This window comes from Lepisosteus oculatus, chromosome 19 (assembly GCF_040954835.1).
Source record: "Lepisosteus oculatus isolate fLepOcu1 chromosome 19, fLepOcu1.hap2, whole genome shotgun sequence".
NCBI lineage: Eukaryota > Metazoa > Chordata > Actinopteri > Semionotiformes > Lepisosteidae > Lepisosteus > Lepisosteus oculatus.
Window position 1 is genome coordinate 2,735,866 of NC_090714.1, and position 20,799 is coordinate 2,756,664.

General features: G+C 37.7%; 1 long non-coding RNA gene across 4 annotated transcripts; it reads left to right on the forward strand.

Annotated features, from left to right (window-relative positions):
* The first annotated feature begins 1,514 nt into the window (after nucleotides 1-1,514).
* Nucleotides 1,515-5,966, forward strand: LOC107078966 (uncharacterized). 4 transcript variants are annotated; one of them, XR_001479926.2, is made up of 5 exons: nucleotides 1,515-1,816; nucleotides 2,590-2,762; nucleotides 3,779-3,998; nucleotides 4,371-4,549; nucleotides 5,407-5,966. It is a non-coding gene; the product is annotated as an uncharacterized lncRNA (long non-coding RNA). The 4 variants fall into 4 exon arrangements; XR_001479927.2 differs by having other exon boundaries at nucleotides 2,590-2,689; XR_001479929.2 differs by having other exon boundaries at nucleotides 1,515-1,768.
* Nucleotides 5,967-20,799: the final 14,833 nt, after the last annotated feature.

Sequence of the window (20,799 nt, forward strand, 5' to 3'; positions counted from 1 at the left end):
GCACAAAAGATAAGTACCCATTCTATTACAGAAACATTCCTTGTTATTTTCACTGCCACTATTTTGATTTTTTCAGTATTCCAGAAAGCATATAGAAACGTCAGTCCATGGCATGTTGATCTGCACAACATTTTTAATGCCTGCTGCTGTTTTGCTGGAAACAAAATATCATATAGCAAGGCATTTTGAAAAAAAAAATGGATTATGGAATGAATATGCAACACAGGCCTCAGGAATGATGGAACAAGGCCGAAAATCAGATATTCTATTCAGCACACCCAGAATCTTAATACGCAGTGTCAGTTGTAGGTTTCAATGTCACAGGGAACATCATTTAGTCATGTTGTTTGCTCAACGTGCCTGCTGGTGCTTCGATTAAGCACCTACCTCAATGGCCACTCACAATTCTTCCTTTTCAGACTGTGTGTCTGATGAATGGGTCATTCCAGTTTTAGACCACTGAAAAAGGAAGGACTCTACAGAGGGAAACATATACAAGAATGTAGATGTTCATGAAATAAAATTCAAACAATTCAACAGCAGAAAATGTTCTGATGCTACACCCCCTTTGCAGGGCATTAATATGACAGAAAATAGCTGACCAGGTGGAGAACATACAGTAACAACATAGATATGTTGCAATAATGGTGAGTGCTTTTGGTTGTAATAAAGCAGAGCAATTACGTGCAATTATGCGCAGCCCTACAACCTTTAAAGGATCATTTTGAGTGTTATAAACATAGATTTAATGCATGTTCACTGAACCCATAACCTGACTTTCTACATCAAGTCAACACATGCATAAAGGGAAAGAAAGTTGAAGTTAGTGACTCTGAAGCCATATGCTTTTGTAATGTTCTGGGAGAAGGGTGTGGAGAAATGTTCAGTTTGAATATCATTGCAATCATTATTATAGTATTATTATGGCAATGAAGAAGAGGAACAAGAAGATGAGGAAGAGTGCTTGTTCCCATGAATGCGCTCAATGAATTCACAAACTGTCAATCATGTTGGTCCCAATTGTTAAACACATACAGTAAGTGAAGATTTGTTTTGCATTTGTACGCATATACAGTGTGTTTTGGGGCTGAAAAAAAACGTAATTTCTGATTTAATGCACATTCGGCAATACCAGACTTCCCTTCCCCCCTTTTAGTCCATTAAACTGAGGGTTTACAGTAAGGACACAAACAAAACCCAATTTTAGCTCATAACGTCCAGAAAATGTTCTAAAACCATCCCAACCCCCTTAAACCCAAACACCACCACCACCTCTAACATTACTTACACAGGTAAAATCCAAATATGCCTTCCAAGTTTATATGTACAGGTATATAAGGCTTTACAAAGCACAAGATGTACTGTACATGTACCAGTCAGTTAAGGCCAGGTTTTAGGTCACTTTCAGCAATGTGCCCCCTGTTAATCAATAACCCAACCTATCTGGCAACATTTAGAACTCAGGTTAGTGTTACTAAATATTTACAATTTATTCCTATTTGGGAGTAGTTCTTTGGGATTGAATCTGCTCTACAGTGCAATTTGAATGTGGTTGTTCTTTGGTGTTAACTTCTTAGAATCACTCATACCTCTTCATTGCTCATTGGATTGTTTTTCACTTGTAAAGGATGACAGCTGAAACACCAGGGAAGAGGACAGAAGCAACAGTTTGAAGATGCTCAAAAGCTCTATAGAATGAAACAAAGAAAAATATTTATCTAATGTCAGGACAAGGAGGACCCAGGAAGAGGAATTCATAGACAGTAAAGTGAAAAATATTTTCATATTTACCAAAAACAATAGGAAACATGAATATGTAAGAATAAATATTTGCATATAACAAAGAAAGAATTTCAAAAAGAATGATAATCCAAGGTGCATGAAACTGGATCAGGTTTCTCATTTATTTTCTGTATACAAAATGATTATAGTGTAGTCTGAAACAAATTGTAACAAACATCCCTTTGAGCGATTTTCTTTTTGCAAAGATCACATTTGTCTTCTGTGACAACAGTATGAATTAATCTGTGATGCAATACCCTTGGTAAGCCTTATGGATCTGGCATCGAGTTACACTGACCTTGCATTATGCTTGAAGTGGACAGGGATGACAATACATTCCCGCCAGCGTGACAATTCCATAAGCTAAACATGGAATTAAATAGATAAGATAATAAATAAGAAAACATGTCAATAAGAGCACACGCTGTATTTAGAAGGAAACCTGGTCAACGCCACTTCTTGAGTTTGCAAAATGAACATTGTGTTATTTACTGTTGAAGAACAAAGGTACCCCTGAGGTGCTGATATACTGTAGAGTATGTTTACAGTATATACTTAATAACATACAGTATGTGTGAAATACATCTGTCTTTTAATACTTAAGCAAGCGACTTATTATTAATCGGCTACTTGTGATTCTCATCTCTCACCCAGGGAACTTTAGCTTTAGGACTAAAACTGATTTTGACTTCAGCTATTTACTATTGCCTATTGAAGAATATCCATACTGTAGGTCATATGGGAGGCAGAAAGGGTACATCATGTGCATTGCTGTTTATTTTCCTTTGCTTTCTTCTTTTTTTACAGTTCACTAGTTTGGCCAAATCCTAAGGTGACCTGAGGGCGCAATTTAAAATGGATCGATTAACTGATTTGTCACAAAACCACATAAAAACAGATTTTCACGGTATTGAAATAGTTTTGTACTGTATATATGCTGGCAACATTTATGATATGAGGCAGTGACACTTTATTTTAAGGTAAGACTCCAGATAGTGCCCCTGCGATGGACTGGTGTCCCACCCAGAGCGTATCCTTCCTTGTACCTGTTGCTTGAATTGGATAACGTGGTTAGAAAATGAATAGATGGAAGGAAGTTATAAATATATATTTAAAACATATTTTGTGTTATAATTATTTATTCATATATAGTGAAAAGAAGTGGTAACTAATACTGTTTTGCAGATGATAATTTGTGATTTCAGTACTATGCTATGCTGGTGTTGCAGTGGGTCACATAACAAACACAGAATTCTCTCTTCACTACAAAATAATATAGGGAAGCGTTTTGGAGAGTGTCGTTACTTTTTGATCAGATCCTGTAAATTTCAGCAACTTGAAGAAAAGGAAATTGGGTGCAACTACATACACTCCCACCCATGATACTTATTAACATTAAACTATACAATATCTGCAGAAAAACCCACGAGGGTAATGTTTGATGGCTACATTATTTTCACACACTCAGAAAAAAGCAATTAACTACTGGTGTTTAAGGAGTGTTTGCTAGCACAATATTTGTGCTGGATTTATAGCTATATGTTCTTTAATTAAAAAATGAAGACAATAAATGAATGGAAACTGCTGCTTTAATAAAAGCTGACAGGCTGGTCATGGTATTGCTAAAAACAATAAAAGACTGTACTGTATATTCAGTCTGCACATCCAGTTCATCCTGTCTCAAAACGATACTAAACAGAGTTTAAGTTGGCACTTTAAATAAATCAATAATGTTAAAAAAGTATTAACCATGAAGGGCTGCCAGTGCTATTAGAAGTTCCCTGAGTTAAAAGCTCCCTGTGCTGTGCAAGAGATACAGTAAATGGTCTGTTTACCTCTGTCAGCTGCAGGAGATTCCAACACAAGCCTCTGCCCCTAGCCTTTATTGATATCAGCTGGAAATGCTGTGTATGTCAACAGTGAATCTCTGGGTGGAAACAGTTCCTTGCTCATTATAAAACAAGATTAAAATTGTCCTCTGTTTTTCTGAAAACAGGTACTGCATATTGAGGCCGGGCACTTTTCTCTGTTTACTGGGCTGATCGTGTTTCTCATCCCCCACCCCAGCAACTTTAACCTCTCTGAGGACTGAAACTGATTTTGAATTCGGCTAAATGAGCAAGGAAGGATCACTAAATGTTTATTCCCCGTGACATTCCCGGCCTTTATTCTAACCTAGTTCCATCCAGAAAAAGCATATCAAGTGTGGTGAAAAAGTAAGTACTTTTATGGTTTGAGAGATGTAGACATATTTTGTCCTCCTCTAGTCCTGATCAAGTCCTTAGAGTAGATAAATCCAATCTCATTTGACAAATAACGTGCAACATTTGACAAAAAATGTGCAAGTGATTAGTTGATTATTAGGAAGTGGTTCCACCGCTATAAAAAATAACACACCTTGTCAGTTTGGTCTTAAACATTCAGGTTTGTAGTAAAACATGAAAAGAAATCTGTGGTAAGAAAGAAGTAAAAAACTATTGTCAATTAACCAGTCCTGCCAAATTCTCCAAGATCTTACTGTATGATCCTAGAAGTCTTAATGAACCCCAAGGGTTACATCCAATGATCTACAGGCCTTCTCTCGCTAGGGTAAATATCAGAGCTCGTGTGTCCACCATTAGGAGAAGATTGAATAGGAATGGCTTTCATGGAAGGATGGCCAGGAGGAAACCCATGTTCTTTGGGAAGAGCATTGCTGCATCGGTGAAGTGTGCAAAACATTGCTTGAATGAGGAACAAGACTTCTGGAACAATGTGCTCCGGACAGGTCAGTCAAAAGCAGAGTTATCTGGACATACAGTAGTGCAAATCAAACACTACCTTTCACCAGAAGAACCTCAGACCATCCATCAAGGATGGTGGTGGAGGGGTGATGGTTTGGGCCTGTTTTGCAGCCAAAAAGTCGTAGAGTCTACAATGAATTTTCTTTTATACCAGCACATTCTAGTAGAAAATATGAGACCATCTCTCTGACAGCTCAAGCTGAATCTAAAGTGAATTATGCAAAAGGATAATCATCCAAACCACGCAATCACATCTACAAAATAATAGGTCACAACGTCCAGACCAAAACCCAATAGAGATGCTGTGGTGAGACCTAAAGAGAGCTGTGTGTAAAGAAAGCTCTCAATTTCCAAACGAATATTGATCCAATCTGAATGGAGTATTTTAGCCCTTTCTGTAATTATCATTAAAATAATACATTGATCCCATTGGAATATGTTTTTTCCATTCCATCTGTGATTAATAATGGTATTAACGATGTGTTTTAAATGGGTAACATGTAGCACAAACAGAAAAGAACAGCTGCATTTTCTCAATTTATTTTTTCCCCCCTCAATTACCTTGTAACTGCGGTAGGCAGAACACAAAATTCAAATCCTGGGACTGAAATTGCTTTTGTGCCCCTGAGCAAGGTACCCCAGTTGTATACAGTACATAGGCACAAATGTATGTCTCTTTGGATAAAAGTGTCAAATAAGTAATTATAACAACAATAACATGAATGAATAAACACATATATTTACGGACAAACAGGGCAGGAGACTGAAAAGATGTACAATCAATAAAACTCTTTCAGCCTGACAGAAGATATAATAATATTTATTTTTTTCCTTTTTGCAGGCACTAACAGATATTGCAGTTACGTACACAGTGAAAAAATAACCATGTTGGCACAAAGAACGGACAAAGAGAACTGGAAAATCAGTAGTTCTTCAGTGTGTGGTATTCTCTGAAGCATGGAACTGCACAAATAACCTGTACTTTACTGTATGTTTACTGCACATAAATCAGATATTGTTCTGTTGTTGTTATCAAGGTGTAGTGGCATCTGTTCTGAGCTCGATTGTACTTTCTTTCCACCTGGGTTTCAGTCTCAGCACCTGTTTGATCAGGTACATCTGGTAGGTGTTTACCACTGAGAGTGGTAGTTTTTCCTGTTGTTGTTGTGTGAATGTTTTTGGCATTCTATACATTACAATATGGCAAAGTCATATCAAGTAGTTTGAGAAATAATATTCTGGACCCTTTCAGAGACTTCATGGTCTTCATGATTATGTGTAACACCATCCCTAATTACATGTACTGGTACTGCTAACCTATTTAAGAGGAAAGGCATTTTAGAAGGATTTCATTTTGAAATGCGTTGATGTGTCAGAAATAAAATTGACAGTATTTCCTTTCTTGACTGGTATTTTCTTCGCTACAGGTACTTCCTCCATTTGTTCAATGTATCTCAACTGTTGTGTTTTGAATCTCCTTCCAAATAGACTTCTGTGAGAATCTGGCTCATTAGAATAGGTGCAAAAGTAGAAAAAAAAGCTTTTTAATACAGGTGTACGAACAATTTGTAATCTAAACAACTCAGGAAAACGAAATGTACTGTAGGTAATGATTTCACGTAATGCTTGCAACAGATATGGAAATACAAATTTATGAAAGGCGATCCCGTCATCTCCTTCTTATCTGTTTTGATAAGTATTCAAAAGTACAGATTCAGGTGTCTTTTCTGTAGTGTTGAGAGCCAAGATTTCCCCATGAGATCCCCGGTAAGGAAACTTGTTTTGTGGCTGTTAAAAGTTAAAACCAAATGCTGAACTAGTGGAAAAAGTCATTCGGTCAACTGGGCTGTTATTACCTGTGGCTGTGGATCAAAGGCATCTGACAAGGCCTGCAAGCAAATGGTTGCTTTTTACCCTTTAGGTTATTAACCTTCTGAAGTTGTATAAGGTTAAAGAACTGTTTGCTGTTCTTTATTTCTCATTTCCACTGATGGTAGCTTTTATAGCCAACTTAGGCACAGTTACAAAGATTTTAATCATGCGGGACCTCTTGGTGAAATGTGGACGACAAAGGAAATAGAATTTAAAGAGTTCCATAAAAAGCTTGTTGTTGATTTTACATTGTAATATATAATTTCACCGGTTGACATGTGTTTATTTCTTTAAACACATAAATGTAGCAGGACCTGACGTGAGCTGTTCCTACAAGGCAACCCGAAGGCGTTCTCCCAAGTTTGAATTGACCAAAACACAAAGTCAAAGCAAGAGACTGATAAACAGTTACAAGAAACGGCTAGTTGAAGTCATTGCAACAGAAGGAGGTGCCACCTGTTACTGAATCAAAGGGTTCACAAAGGATATTTACTGTTGGATAATTTTGTTAACCAAATAATCCAAATATATATAATGTGTTTGTGCTATAAGTTTAAACAAGTTTTCTTAATCTTTTATTGAGACTTCCATTAATATCTAATAGGCTTTTTGGCTATATAGAATATAGAATATAAAGACCCAGTCTAAGGGAATCATCTGGACCCCAGTGCATTACAATATGGCAAATAAATGCAGTAGTCCTCTTTTTGACACTCATTAGTCAAAGAAAACAATTAAACCAACACATAAAGAAGCAGATTGAGATAACAAGATGAAAGAATAGGCTTTAAGCAGAACAGTGGGGTTTAACAGGTCAATTCTAAGATGACACTGGGAAAGCTTATGCTATTCGCTTTGACTACACAAATAATCCTAAAGAAAGGGGAGAAAGGAGACCTGCAACAAACAGAAAATTGCTTTTAAAACTCCCGTGATGTTTACTGCAGCCTGTCAGGCTATACAAGTTGACACAAACTCAATAGCCCCTGCAGATAACAAGGCAAATATTGATGATTCCCAAAAACAGTGAAAGGACTGTAATATAATCAATATCACTTATAGAAAGCAGATTTCAAAATATTAAAAGGAACAATCTGTGAACTGTAAATCACAGCAGATATACTGGCATATTGTATGTGCCAACGCCTAACATTTACACAGGAAGGACTGAGGATTCTTCTCCTGCTTATCACACACAATCACATTGGTTTTGTTAGCATTGTTGACTTCAAAAGAGCAACTTGTTATATATAATGAGAACATCGTCTGCTCCCACCATGTCCTTTATTACACACATTCATCATTCCTGCCTAATTACTGTATGTACAGTAGCTACAAAGCCAAGGCATCTAATGGTGGCATCTGAGTATTATTGTGGGTGTGAACGGTTCAAGGATTGTATTCAAGAGCTGGAAGTTTTTCAAAGATTTTTGTTGAGAATTGTGTTTGGAGCAGTGGTGAGCATTGCTGCCTTGCTGTACTGGGGCCCTGGGATCTATTTGTGCGGTGCTATTGGCACGGAGTTTGCATGTTCACCAATGAGTTTGCTTCTATTTCCTTCCACAGTCCAAAGACATACTGGTAGGTTCATTTCTGGGACGTTTCTGGGAAAAATGGCCCTGGTGTGAGTGCTTATGTGTTTATGTCTGTGTGTTGTTTTTGAAGTATACATGCTGAAAGAAATCTCAGATTCAGCTGCAGAAGAAATACATTCTGTGTCAATTTCATTACAGTAAGAATCCAGCATTATTGCAGACTGATGTAGGCAGTGACTCGGCTCTCTGTGTGTTAGTGTCGTCAAAAGTCTGGATCACTCCGGTACACTCCAGCATTTTAAACATTCAAATGGGACATGTGCTGTTCTACAAGTGCTGTACTGAGCAGTCTCTCAGAGAAAAGTACTGGATATGTTCATTACCATTACCTTGCAAAGTTAGAGGATCAAAGAGAGATCAGAGAGTCACAGAATAGACTCCATTTACATTAATAAATTTTCTTTGTTCAAAAGCAATCAGTTCTGTTCAAATGGAAACACTGTACAGTTTTAGACCTGCCTTCGTCATAATTTTCAAATTGTTTATTTAGTAGGAAAGGAAAGAAAAGCACAGTCCCATTTTCCCCCTCATATATCCATGGGATCAGTTCAACAGTGCTTTGACGATGTCTGCCCCATCAACATCAACTGCCCCAAGCAAACCCCTCCTATGGACCCTCACAATGGAGAAAGAACCACATAATGCAAAGAAAATATAGTAGTCTCTGAAACCAAAGGAAGGAGCAGAGAACCTTCCATTAGAGAGCATCAATCTCTCTGCTACACAGATACCTCAAATGATGAATCAATAGAAGAATTAATGCGGCACACAGGATAGTTTTCACCTGAATAGTAGATAAAGGTGAAGACACCCCAACATGAAAACACAGGCATATTGCAAGATTCCCACATCAACTCCATGGTTGAATATCAGCTCGAAAACATCTCTGAGGGCTTAAGTACATTTTGTGCATAAAATGGAATTGAATCAACTGATGTTCAGGATGTTTAGAAAACAAATTCAAATTATTTTTGAAAATAGTGTTAATAGTGTGCCTCTGTGTCAAACAGCACTGAAAACCAGTGGTTTGTATTGGGATCTCAAGGGATTAGTACAGAGCAAGGAGAGCAGTCTGATTGTTGGAATCATTCTGTTCAGCACATTATGTTACGTAAAGGGTGAAATCGAAGCTCCCTACCCCAGGGAACGGCACAGGCATGCATTGCAGATCCAAAGTTAAATTTGTGTTTTATGAAATGTTTTCATTTCCGAGACAAACTAAATGAAACCGAATGTTTGTTTTTTTACTGATTAGGAGTCTTTCCAAGGACGAGACAGGATAGTGAAATCTGAGCAGCACAAAGCTTTTGTGAAAAGGACACACTACACTATTAAAAGCAAGAGAGGAGAGGTTATCAACAGGAAGCTAGCACTTGGCCCTTATGCTCTGGAACTTAAAAGCATGAGTTATTAAAATGATTACTCAGTAAATATGAAAATGTCTCTCCCTCCAAAGCATTTCATAAACATCTACCATTCAAATTGAGTTTTCTGAAATGTCCAGTGATCTTCCTCTTATTATGTAGGAGTTTTGCAATTTTACCTTGGCTAACCATAGTGCTTTTCGCACTGAACTGTAGGAATACCTTGTGTGCATAATAGTAAACACTCATCATGGTACACTGCAGTGTCTTGGACACCTTAGACACAATCAGCAGTTACAATGCAGTAAACAGTATGTACTGTATGTTATGAGCATCAACAATTGATCCCAATCCTCTACTAGTGTTTTGGTGGTGAAACTATAGTGAAAGTAATATAATACTGTGGAAAATATTCCAAGGTAGCGGGATGTTTACAAACACACAGTAATGTCTTCCAAGAATTGAAACCCACATCCCATCAATGTCACGAAAACAAACAGACTTTCTAAACTGCTTTTAAATCTCCATGTTATTTTGCATATGCAGTACATAAACTACAGTACAAATTTGCCAAATATTTGGAAACGTCCAACAAGATCATTTAAACCCATTGAAAAGGAAGATATTTAGTAGGAAGAAACAGATAAAGGGAATTGTTTTAATCTTCTGTGTGTACAATGCCTGGAAATTAAACTATGAAGCCTAAACAGGGTTTTCTCAATACAAGCAAAAAGCCCGTAATTTATATTGATCCCACAGGAAGCTAGACCAAATTTGCTAAAGAATGTTGAAAAGCAGGCTTTTATTCCGAATGTAGGACACAGGTAAATAAACATAATATTCTGTCTACAGGCAGATACTGTAAGTTTTTTTTTAAATTGAAAATCAAATAGGTAGCAAGGATGTACACCTCATATATATTTCTGATTTAGGAGTTTTGAAACTCGATAGTTTAATTCACACTTTTAGACCCCAGGACTGAGTTATAATAGCTGCTAAGTGAAGCTCATAACACCTCCTGACCTCTCGGAACAGAAAATGTTACAGTTTTGATCTGGGAAGTTATAGGCAGGGGGCAGGACAGGGAATGTACATTTCTCTTATATTTCAGACTCACCCATGAGATACTGTAAAAGTTCAAGGTGATGGCAAAGATGATGGCACCGTCAGGAAATCTACTGTATACCAAGTTCCACCAGAAAAAGTTTATTGTGTTTTTTTTTAAAAAGCATACCAAATTCAAAAGGAAACATAAGAGCACTGTAATTTTACATTGGTTTGTGTGTTGCATCTTTAACACGTTTAAAGATGTTAAATCTTTACTGGATGGATGCTATATGATACTAGAAACACCAGCATCCTTAACTGAATTTGGACAAACAAAGCGTTCCTATTTTTAGGGTTTTAACACAACTCTTTTCGGCAGTTATAAGTTAGGTCAGGAGAACATTGTCAGTTCAGATCACCCCGTGCTTGTAAGAGGCAGAAAAGCTTCGAAGTCTGGCTTGGATATCATTTGACCTTCGTCACAAAATGAATTAAATCGTATAATGTATGACTGTATCCTTGTGTACCTGTAGGAGACGGAATACTTAGTTATCAAAGGTGTTTTAAGTAGTCAGATGTATCCAGCATATTATAAATCTAGATTTTATAAATAATAGAACATTATTCAGGATACAATTATAGATCAGGTCTGAAGTTAGGATTAGGGTTTTCTTACTAGCACACAGTTAACATACAGTTCAGGAAATATAGTCAAACCTCATGGAGGTATGTTTTGGGGTGGTTAGAGGTTGTGAAAACATGAGGAAAAGCAGAGTAAGTAACAACAGAAAGGAACAGCGGTATTTCAGTTAGCCAAAGAGCTTTAAGACTCACATCTGCAACAGTAGGGTCAGGCAGTGGTTAGCATTGCTGCCTTGCAGTTCTGGGGCCCTCTGGACCTGGGATGTTATCTGCATGGAATCTGTATGTTCTCCCTGTGTCTGTGTGGCAGACTGGCTTCTGGAAAAATTGTTCCATGTGTGTGTTTGTCTGTATGTGCCCTGAGATGGAGCGGTGTCGTGCCCAGGGCGTATGGCTCGCAGAGATGGCTTCCCTGAGCCCCTTTACTGGATAAAGTGGTTAGAAAGGATGAATCTGCAAAAAGTTACACATTTTAAACCTGTTGGGGCCTTGTTTTCCCATTCCAATTCCAATAATCCACCTGGCTGGTGAAAAGGGCAAAGAAGAACTCTTTCAACATTGGCACGCCCTTTTGAGGGAGCTGTCTGTGTGGGTTTCCCACAATCCACAGAAATAATGGTAGGCTGACTGGCTTCTGGAAAAATTGTTCCATGTGTGTGTTTGTCTGTATGTGCCCTGAGATGGAGCGGTGTCGTGCCCAGGGCGTATGGCTCGCAGAGATGGCTTCCCTGAGCCCCTTTACTGGATAAAGTGGTTAGAAAGGATGAATCTGCAAAAAGTTACACATTTTAAACTCTCTGATGTTTTCCCATTCTCTTTCCTCTCACTATAGCTTTAGGTTAACCGGAGGGATTTAAATAGTGCTCTATAAGAACAACTGATCAAAATAATATTGACAATCCACTTAACACAAATGCAGTCTAACTGGGTTACAGTTTTGAAGTGCATCTGTTGAGCCTTTTGAGGACAAGTGTATTGCTTTTATTGAGTTAATTTGAAACTGTTCATTCTTTATTTAATACCAGATGTTCTCAATTATATTGTTCAGCTCCAATAATTACATTACCTGCAACCTCCTGCTTGGAAAGCTGGCGCGGCCTACAAGATGAGTATAAGAGTGAGCGATCCCTTCACGTTCTGTTCTAGACTATTCCTTTGTCTGTACAGGTGCCTGTTGGGGCCTTGTTTTCCCATTCCAATTCCAATAATCCACCTGGCTGGTGAAAAGGGCAAAGAAGAACTCTTTCAACATTGGCACGCCCTTTTGAGGGAGCTGGAAAAACCTCTTTTTATTTCCCCGAGGGACCTGAATTCCCATAACTCCAGTTGCTGAAAGAGGCTAAACTGTATTGTAGTGTACACTGTATTGGTCTCTAACCAACCGGCTGGGAAGCCTTTTCCAGATATCCACAAATTTGTGATTACTGAAGCATGTCCAATTCCCCAGCCTTTAAGAATTCTCTTTTAGCTTCTAGTCACAACCTAGAGTCCTTGTTTCATTATAAAGTGTAGAATAGTGCCCCATGAGTGAACCATATCTATACCACTAGTATACTTCAATCACATCTTCTCTCAGTTTCCTCTGTCCTACACTGTTCTCTCTAACATTGTGTTATCCCCACCACCTTTTTTCAAGTGTTTTGACCACATACCAGTAAATCATACAACCCATCATGCACATATGTATGTCAGGACCTTATAATCAATAGTACTTTTTTTTTCCTAAAAAACTATCAGCTCTTACACAGTGGTAATACTTTTATTTAATGGAAAGCTACATCCACCTCTCAATAAAGTAATAACCACTAACTAACTTAATGGAATAATTTTTCCAGTGGCTGCGTTCAAAACACCACTCAAATACCAGGAACTCTAAAATTAATCCCTGAAGGCAAACTAAAAAAACATGCTGTCACACATGGTAGTTTTACATAGCTTCTTGGTGAACAATTCTCAGAGAGGACTTAATACAGTTCACTTGTCTGTTATATTTCCTTTCTTAAAAACCACACTGCTAGCCAGTACCAGTCTCAGAGATTGGGAGTCAATCGGACTGAAAGCTTTTGCCACTTATTCATATCAAAGCAAATTCCCAGAGTGTGTTCATATTAAATTATTGTAATAAAACGTACTTAAATCCGGACAAGATGAAAACCATACAATACATCTTTCCCACTGGTAATAAAAGGTAATAAAAGGCTTGTTTTCATCCTGTCACGTCTCTATAGCCTTTCACCCTGTGTCTATGAAAGAACAACGTTAGAAAAATAGAATAAAAGATCATTTTAAGCCCAAGCAGAGGAAAGTGCCACGCTGCTCAGTTGCAGTACTTTCTAACATAGACAGATGGATAAACACAGACTTTCAGAATAGAAAGGCTGGCATATGGGTCTTAAGTGTAGAATTTTGACAGTTTGGGATAAGTCCCTCAGATTCCCTCTTTTCCACAGGCGCAGTAACAATCCACAATTTAACATTTCTTCTACGGCCGATGACAAAACAATGTGAAACTAAGTTAAACCGTATTCTTCTCTGTATCTCAAACTCATCAGAAGACTAATATACTCAGATGCTGAATTTAGAAAATACAGTATTTGCTTTGTCTCATAGCTGGCTGTGTTGATTGTATACACAGAGGCACACTCACACCAGGGCCAGTTATTCCAAAAGCCAATTAACCTACTGGTATGTCCTTGGGCTGTGGGAGGGAACTCGAGCACCCTGGGGAAACCCATGCGAAGCTGTGGAGAACATGCAAACTCCACAAATACAGCACCCCAGTAATCGAACCCAGGTCCCCAGTGCTGGGAGACAGCTATGTTAACCACTGCACCACTGTGCCACCCGGTTATACACAATCTAACATAGAATTATGAAATTATATGTAACAATATTTTTATTGTAATAACATTATGTGATTGTGTTTAAATTGCATAATTAAGAACACAATTACAAAGTGCTGCCGGCAGGTTAGTCATCCTTTCTGACTTCCAACAGAGAAAATAAATTTAATTGAGTTTGAACTGACAAGACTTTCAACAAGGAGTCTTATTGCAGAAACATTTAAGGTGAGATCTTAATTGACAATTTGGAATTTGGAAGAAATAAACCGTGAGGCAAAAGCTTTCAACTCATATTCTTGGAATTCATGCTGTGACATTCGACGTACAGTACTGTACAGAGCAATTGACCAGGTAGGACTACCAGACTGCTCTCTGATAAAAATGTGCAATAAGCCCCTCATTTAGTAAGTACAAGTACAGTGTTATAAACACTTTAATTTTGCAACTTGTAACAAACATAAAGGATAAGAGAGGTAGGGCCTGACCCCCATAAAAACAGAAATGTGGAGCTATGTAAACATATTTTTTTAGACGAAAAACATTTAACCTTGCTGTCACAGTATATATAACCAAGCTGTGTCATTCCATTGAAACTATTTTTTGAACAAACATGGCCAAATACAATCTGATCTGTCCACCCAACACAGTAGTATTTTTAGCAGCTGTACACCTTTGTAAAAGTGAAAATAACATATAGCAAGAGAATACGGATCCAAAAACTGAAAGAAAAACAATATAACCAAAGGGAAGATGCTAAACACCCTTAGGCAATAATGGGAAAAGGCAGAAGTAATTGCTTGATGACGTACTGTGCATTTTTGTTTCAGGAAATGGAACAGGCAGGAATAATTATTTAAAAGAATTACATTAACCAGGCTGGATGAGCAGAGAAAGAACAAGAGAAAAACGCTAAATTAAGTAACTACAGTAACTGATGATAACAGCTGATAAGAATGTCAGGGTTATAAACTGGCAAGTATTCCTCACAAAACGTATTGTGTACCAATATATGCTCTATGTACAACTCCAAGCACAACATCCACATCTATACAACATTTGATTGACTGTAATAGCCATTAAACAATGTAATCCATTTTCACAGCATTACAGGTGTTAGAAGAACCCAGGACAACTTTGATTGAAAAACTAATTACTGGTAAGATACCCATTACATCAAGGCAAGCAATCACACATTTTAGGTGGTTAATCAGTCAGTATTAATTTCCGAAAGATCCCAATTTCCTAACCCTTTCCTAAATACTAAAACAATTATGAAACAAGAGTATCCCTCACCTATGCAGCAGGAAGACTATTGAATTTCAGAATATACGCAATCGTGTAGGTCAAGTAAAATGGCTCGTGTAACGAATTGCCTGTCTTGAGGGCACAGGAGATGAGAAAGCTCTGAGAAACATACTGCACGTGGAAACACCGAATCAGCTTTGCTGATTTTGATCAATAGCATCTTGCTTCCAATGGTGATGGATTAAATATGCTGGGTTTCTACTGTATATAAGTGTTGGTGTCAAACAGAAGTTCAGAACTTCAGAAGTCAAATTATATTCTGCTTTCCTACGTGTAAATACTTGCCTGATGTCCTGAACTCTTTTCTAGCCCCCCCTCCTCTTCCACCCCATCTTCACCTGTGCAGCTGCCTCTCTGGTTAATTCCTCTTAAGTAAGGAGGTTGTGACAGTACTGATCTTTGGCTAGCGCTGGCATTGCCTCAACCTGGTTAGTTCTCACTGACACTGAAGTCTTAAGTGTCCTTTCCCCGTATATTCATAGTCTTGTTTAATCATAATTTGAATCTGACTGAGCTTAATTGAAGATTAATTGCCCTCCCTTGTACTTTACTTCACCGAGGGATTCTGAAAGGGGAAGTGATGGTGGGTAAGTTGTATACGGTATCTGGCTGTGCTTGAAACTATTGACAATCATGTGAGCACTTTAAAAAATAATAATGCAATCAAATTTGTTCAAATCCACCCATTACTTCAAAGCCACTTATCCTGGTGAGGATCATGCGCTACCATTACCTATATGAGAAGCACAGGATGTTAGACAACAGGACCTTGAGCACAAGACTGTTTTGCCTCCTGTTCCTTTCAGGAACCAGCATGCCAGTATTGAAAAATATTTCCCAGAATACAACCTGTATTAACACCAGAAGTTGTATGAAACAGACCCACTGTGCAATGCTTTAGCAGTGTTTAAGGGTACTGTTCTTTGGTCAATCCAGAAAGAAAAGGAATTGATAACTGTAATTTGAATTTGCATTTGAAGCAGTTTATTTTTTTATATTTCTAAAAACACTATGAAATAAGATCAGGAAAAGGAAGCAAAGCTTCAAGTGTAAGAAAGAACAAAGAGATAAAATTGCACCTGATTCCTCAGGATGCAGTATGAATTAAGGTGGAATTGTGTTCCCACCGAACGGTCCCATTCTTTTGTACAGTACTGTTTTCTCTTTGTGGCCACTTGCAAACCAAATTATCTTGCAAGTGGACAAGGGGGGATTAAAAGTTTCTGTGCAACATTTACACCTCAGGTTAAAGAAATAAAAGTAATAAAAAAAGTAAAATAAAAAGAATTATGGCACCATTTCAAGATTGAACACAGACAGTGCAAACTAATTCCTATAATGTTTTGAAACAGCAACAAGATAGTGGTACGTTTTATTTATTGCAGTATGTTTAAAAAGTAAACTTGCTAAGACTATCTCTCCAGCTAGTAGCAATCCTGAGCATCACCATGATTGTCACAGCTAAGAGCCAGCCCCTCCAATCTCCCAGGCCCATCAGTGTTATAGGTTTATTGTTTCTCTAAATGTCCAGATTGTACAGTTTAAGATGTTTCTGGGCCCTTCTGTCAATTTCTATATTGTTGTTAGGACCGGGTCAGTAATGCCAGAGCAGTAGTAGTTACCCCTCTCACACTGAGACAGCATGTGTAGTGGATGGAGAAAAAATGATTGAAAAGATATACAGTACCAAATGTCTGTGTCATTCCCACTGCCAAAGTCCACACAGTGGCAAAGGATAATTGGATACATTATATTCTAACAAGCTTCTCCTAAATACTCTTGTTAGGTATTGATTTTTTAAATGCTGCAAATGCAACAAGGCCTCCTCAACACATGCTTTACAGTACCTTCAGACAAAGTCAATGAATCAGCAAGTACATGGTCAGCCACTTTAAGCAGGTAATTGATTACAATTTTCAGCTGCCAGACCTGTCAGTGACATAGATGTAGCCAAGCACCTTTTATAGGACAAGATAAAGGCTTTGCAGTCAGGCTGTCGGCGTATTGTGTCACACAGACAGTAGTCTCTAAAAAAGGAACAGAATAAAGCCTTGAGAAATATGATGTAATGATAATCCGATACAGTTAATACATTAACAATAATGGAGCGTAAACTTTGTAGAATAAAGTAGTTTGAGATAATGTAAGTGCACTGTGTTGTTACTTTGATTAAAGTTCTGACTCAGCAGGACATGCTTGTCCATATGATTTTCTTAACAAGGCCTCATTTTTCTGTTAAGTATTCCCCTACTCCTCCTCTTCCTTGAATTTCAGGCTCTTGAGTGACTCAGTAACTCGGTCAGCTAATGAAACTATGATCTGGTCTATAGGGCAAAACCTGCCCTCTATTGTATATACAGTATTAAGAGCAGATGTAGGTCCAGATATTGGTGGTTTGATTCTGGGATTTTTGCTACAGTAAAATATTAAATGTGTTTGTTCCTTATGCAATGCACAGATTTTCTGTTGTACTGAACAGTACGATGATTTCTCCCACATTGAAATTAGAATGCTTAGAAAGTCCAATCACCCAACTACCAATCTGCGAGCAGTTGTCATTTCAGACAGTAAAATCTGGCAGAACAATTACATGTGATTCCTCCAGTAGTGGTACCGCACTAATGGACTGCCTTGAGCTCTGAATCTCAAAATCTGCACTTCATTTTTCCATTTTAAATGAGTCATACTAGTAATAATAACTATAATAATACAAAAACCAAAAACTCGCACATACATTTATTGCTTATTTATGTGTTACTAAAAGTACTAAAAGGTATTAAGCTCTAACCTTGACTCATATTGGCTGACTCACAAGAGCCATTTTGAAAAGTGCCACATCAAAGAAGAATAAAGGGCTTCTTTTCTCCTGAAGGGGAAAAAAAGCCATGTTGTGGAATCAATTGTGCGTGTCACAAGTTCCTTGTGATACTTAAGTTTCACGGCTTGGTTTTAGAAAATATGGTCAGTCAAGGAAAACAGAGTCTTACCATTAGCGAAAGTCCTTTTGTAACTCAAATTACTTGGCATTTAATTAGCAGATGGTCTTGTGATTTTAAAGGGAGGCTTTACCAATTAATACCTTTGTAATACCTTTGTACCGTTTGATACATTTTTAAGAATTACACACATGTGCCTTTGAACGTTTAATTCCAGAAATAATCAAAATGACAGATGTGACCATACAGTCCTATTAAAGATCAAATGACTTTCCCAAAAAGCTGAAAAGTCAGGATGAATATTACTGAATCCATGCTTTTTTTTAGCTCAAAAGTTTGCTATTCAAAATGACATTGTGGACCTTGAAATAAGACACCAAACTAAAAAGAACATTTCAGAACATGGCCATTATTTTGCAATCTTTTTGCTAAAGGACATTTAATCGTTTTAAAGCTGAAATTGAATTGTGTGGCAGAATGAATTATGCTTTTCGCAATTTCATTAAAATGTTACCTTGCACAGATTACTGCAGTTTACCCATGTGGGCAAACAGGTTTCAGATTTGGGGTGCTGTCTGAATAAGATCACTCTGCATTGAACTGTAGGTACCACCCATTCTAGCAACAGATAAAAAATCAATGATGTGCAAAGTATCTGGAATTTAAATCACATTATTGGCAATAATTATTATTGTAAATAATATTGAACTATACAGAACAAAGCATTAATCTGTAAAACTCAGCAACATGGATATTTTGTAATAGTAATACAATTATGTAACAGAATAGTTGACTAGAAAGATGGATTTATATTGAAGTGTTTTATTATTTTTAATTCTATTCAAACAAATATATTGTACAGCCATCTATTAAATTCTCTAATGGTCTTCAACGAAGGCTGTAGCTCAGAAACTTGTTTTACAAATATTGAAAGAAGTAAAACAAGCTAATTGCTCATCAACCATCACCACCACTTGCAACCTCCAGCATCAGTTAATTAATTTGGCTGACGTTTTTATCCATTGCAGCCTGAAATTGCTTATTTCTTTCACAAAGACGTAGGTATTGATTAATAAGGTGGGCTCATTAGAGAAACCTAAGTAAAAAACCTGATTAATCATGATCAGCAGAACCATTCATACTTGTAATTTGAACCCCTAACCTTCAAACTGCGATCCACACTGTACTGCTTTCATTTGTGGAAAATAGTATTTTCAAGTACTGTATGTCAGATACCAGTTAATCAGGGTTACATTCAGAATCATGACTTGAGATGAAACATTGTTTTCTCTTTAATAATATGAATAATATAGGTGGGATATTAAATAATATAACATTTTGAAGGTTCAATCAGTGTGCTAAAGCAAACCTTGTTTGTTTTGTGTATGTACACGTGTATCATTTGTTTGGGGATTTTCCTTAGGTTGTCTCCTGTAAAACATTTTGCCCCTCTGGAATAATAAAGACTCTCTATGAGGCAAACCAATGGACACAACCAAGAATGAAACAAACCAGAGTGGAAATTAAGGGCTGGTACGCTTAACATGGCTCACTTCTTTACATACAAGCTACCTAGACACGCCGCAAAAGCTGATATCCTGGTTTCCTTTAAAGACTAGCTGGATGGGATCTTTGGATTAATGAAACACTAGGAACCAAATAAACTAGATGTGCCAAATAACTTTCTAATGTTCTTAAATGTTTCCACATCTTACTCTGTTCAAATCGTGGTCACAACCTCTTCACCGGCATCATGCACAAGTACATTACATCTGCATTGGACTTCTCGAAATGTGACTCCTTGGAGGCTGAAACATACAATACACAGATTTCCTAAAAACCTGCTGACTAGATTGATGCACTGTGCACTGCAATGAATCGGCATCCCCTCTGAAATGCCAAATGCCTCCGGGATAGGCTCAGAGTGCTGGTAGCTCGACCCTTATCAGGAATACACAGACGGCAGATGGATGGAGGGGTGAATGAAACATTGAGCAACATGCAATAAAACAGCCCGTGTCTTGAATTGCTCAGCGTCTTCCTAGATTGGTCCTCTAGAGTCCAGTGAAACAAATACTCGTCTGAGCCCTCTGTACAGTCTACTGCTGCTATCGACCATATGACTCAGATTATACCCCTGATGTGAGGGGGCGGGTCTGTTTGCTTGCTTCTCTTTGAAGTAGTGGTTTCACACCCAGCTCTGCAGAGGACCCACGTCTTCGAGCTTTTGTTCCAACTAAACACTGATTCACCGATCCTCACTGAATATCTAGAATTACATTTCTTGCTTCACCAGACCTTTTTCCCCCCCTTTCTGAATCCAGTCCTTGATTTACAAATGCTGTAGACTTGTTGTTGCAAAGAATTTTTAGCATCTAGAACTCCATTCTCTCTTCAGGGTGCATAACAGTGGTTCATTTAAGTTTGTCTAAACAAGACTAAACGGATGAGCATTCAGGGACATCCACACAACTGGCAGTGACACTATTCCCAACAGGAAACTGACTGTCGATCTGTAAATGGTCCAATTATTGCACACACCTCTGAATGAGGTTAGGTGTGGAGCTCCCATCTAGTCAATTCTATTTTCTAATCCTCTCAAACAACCTTTAAAAGCTGAAAAAACTCTT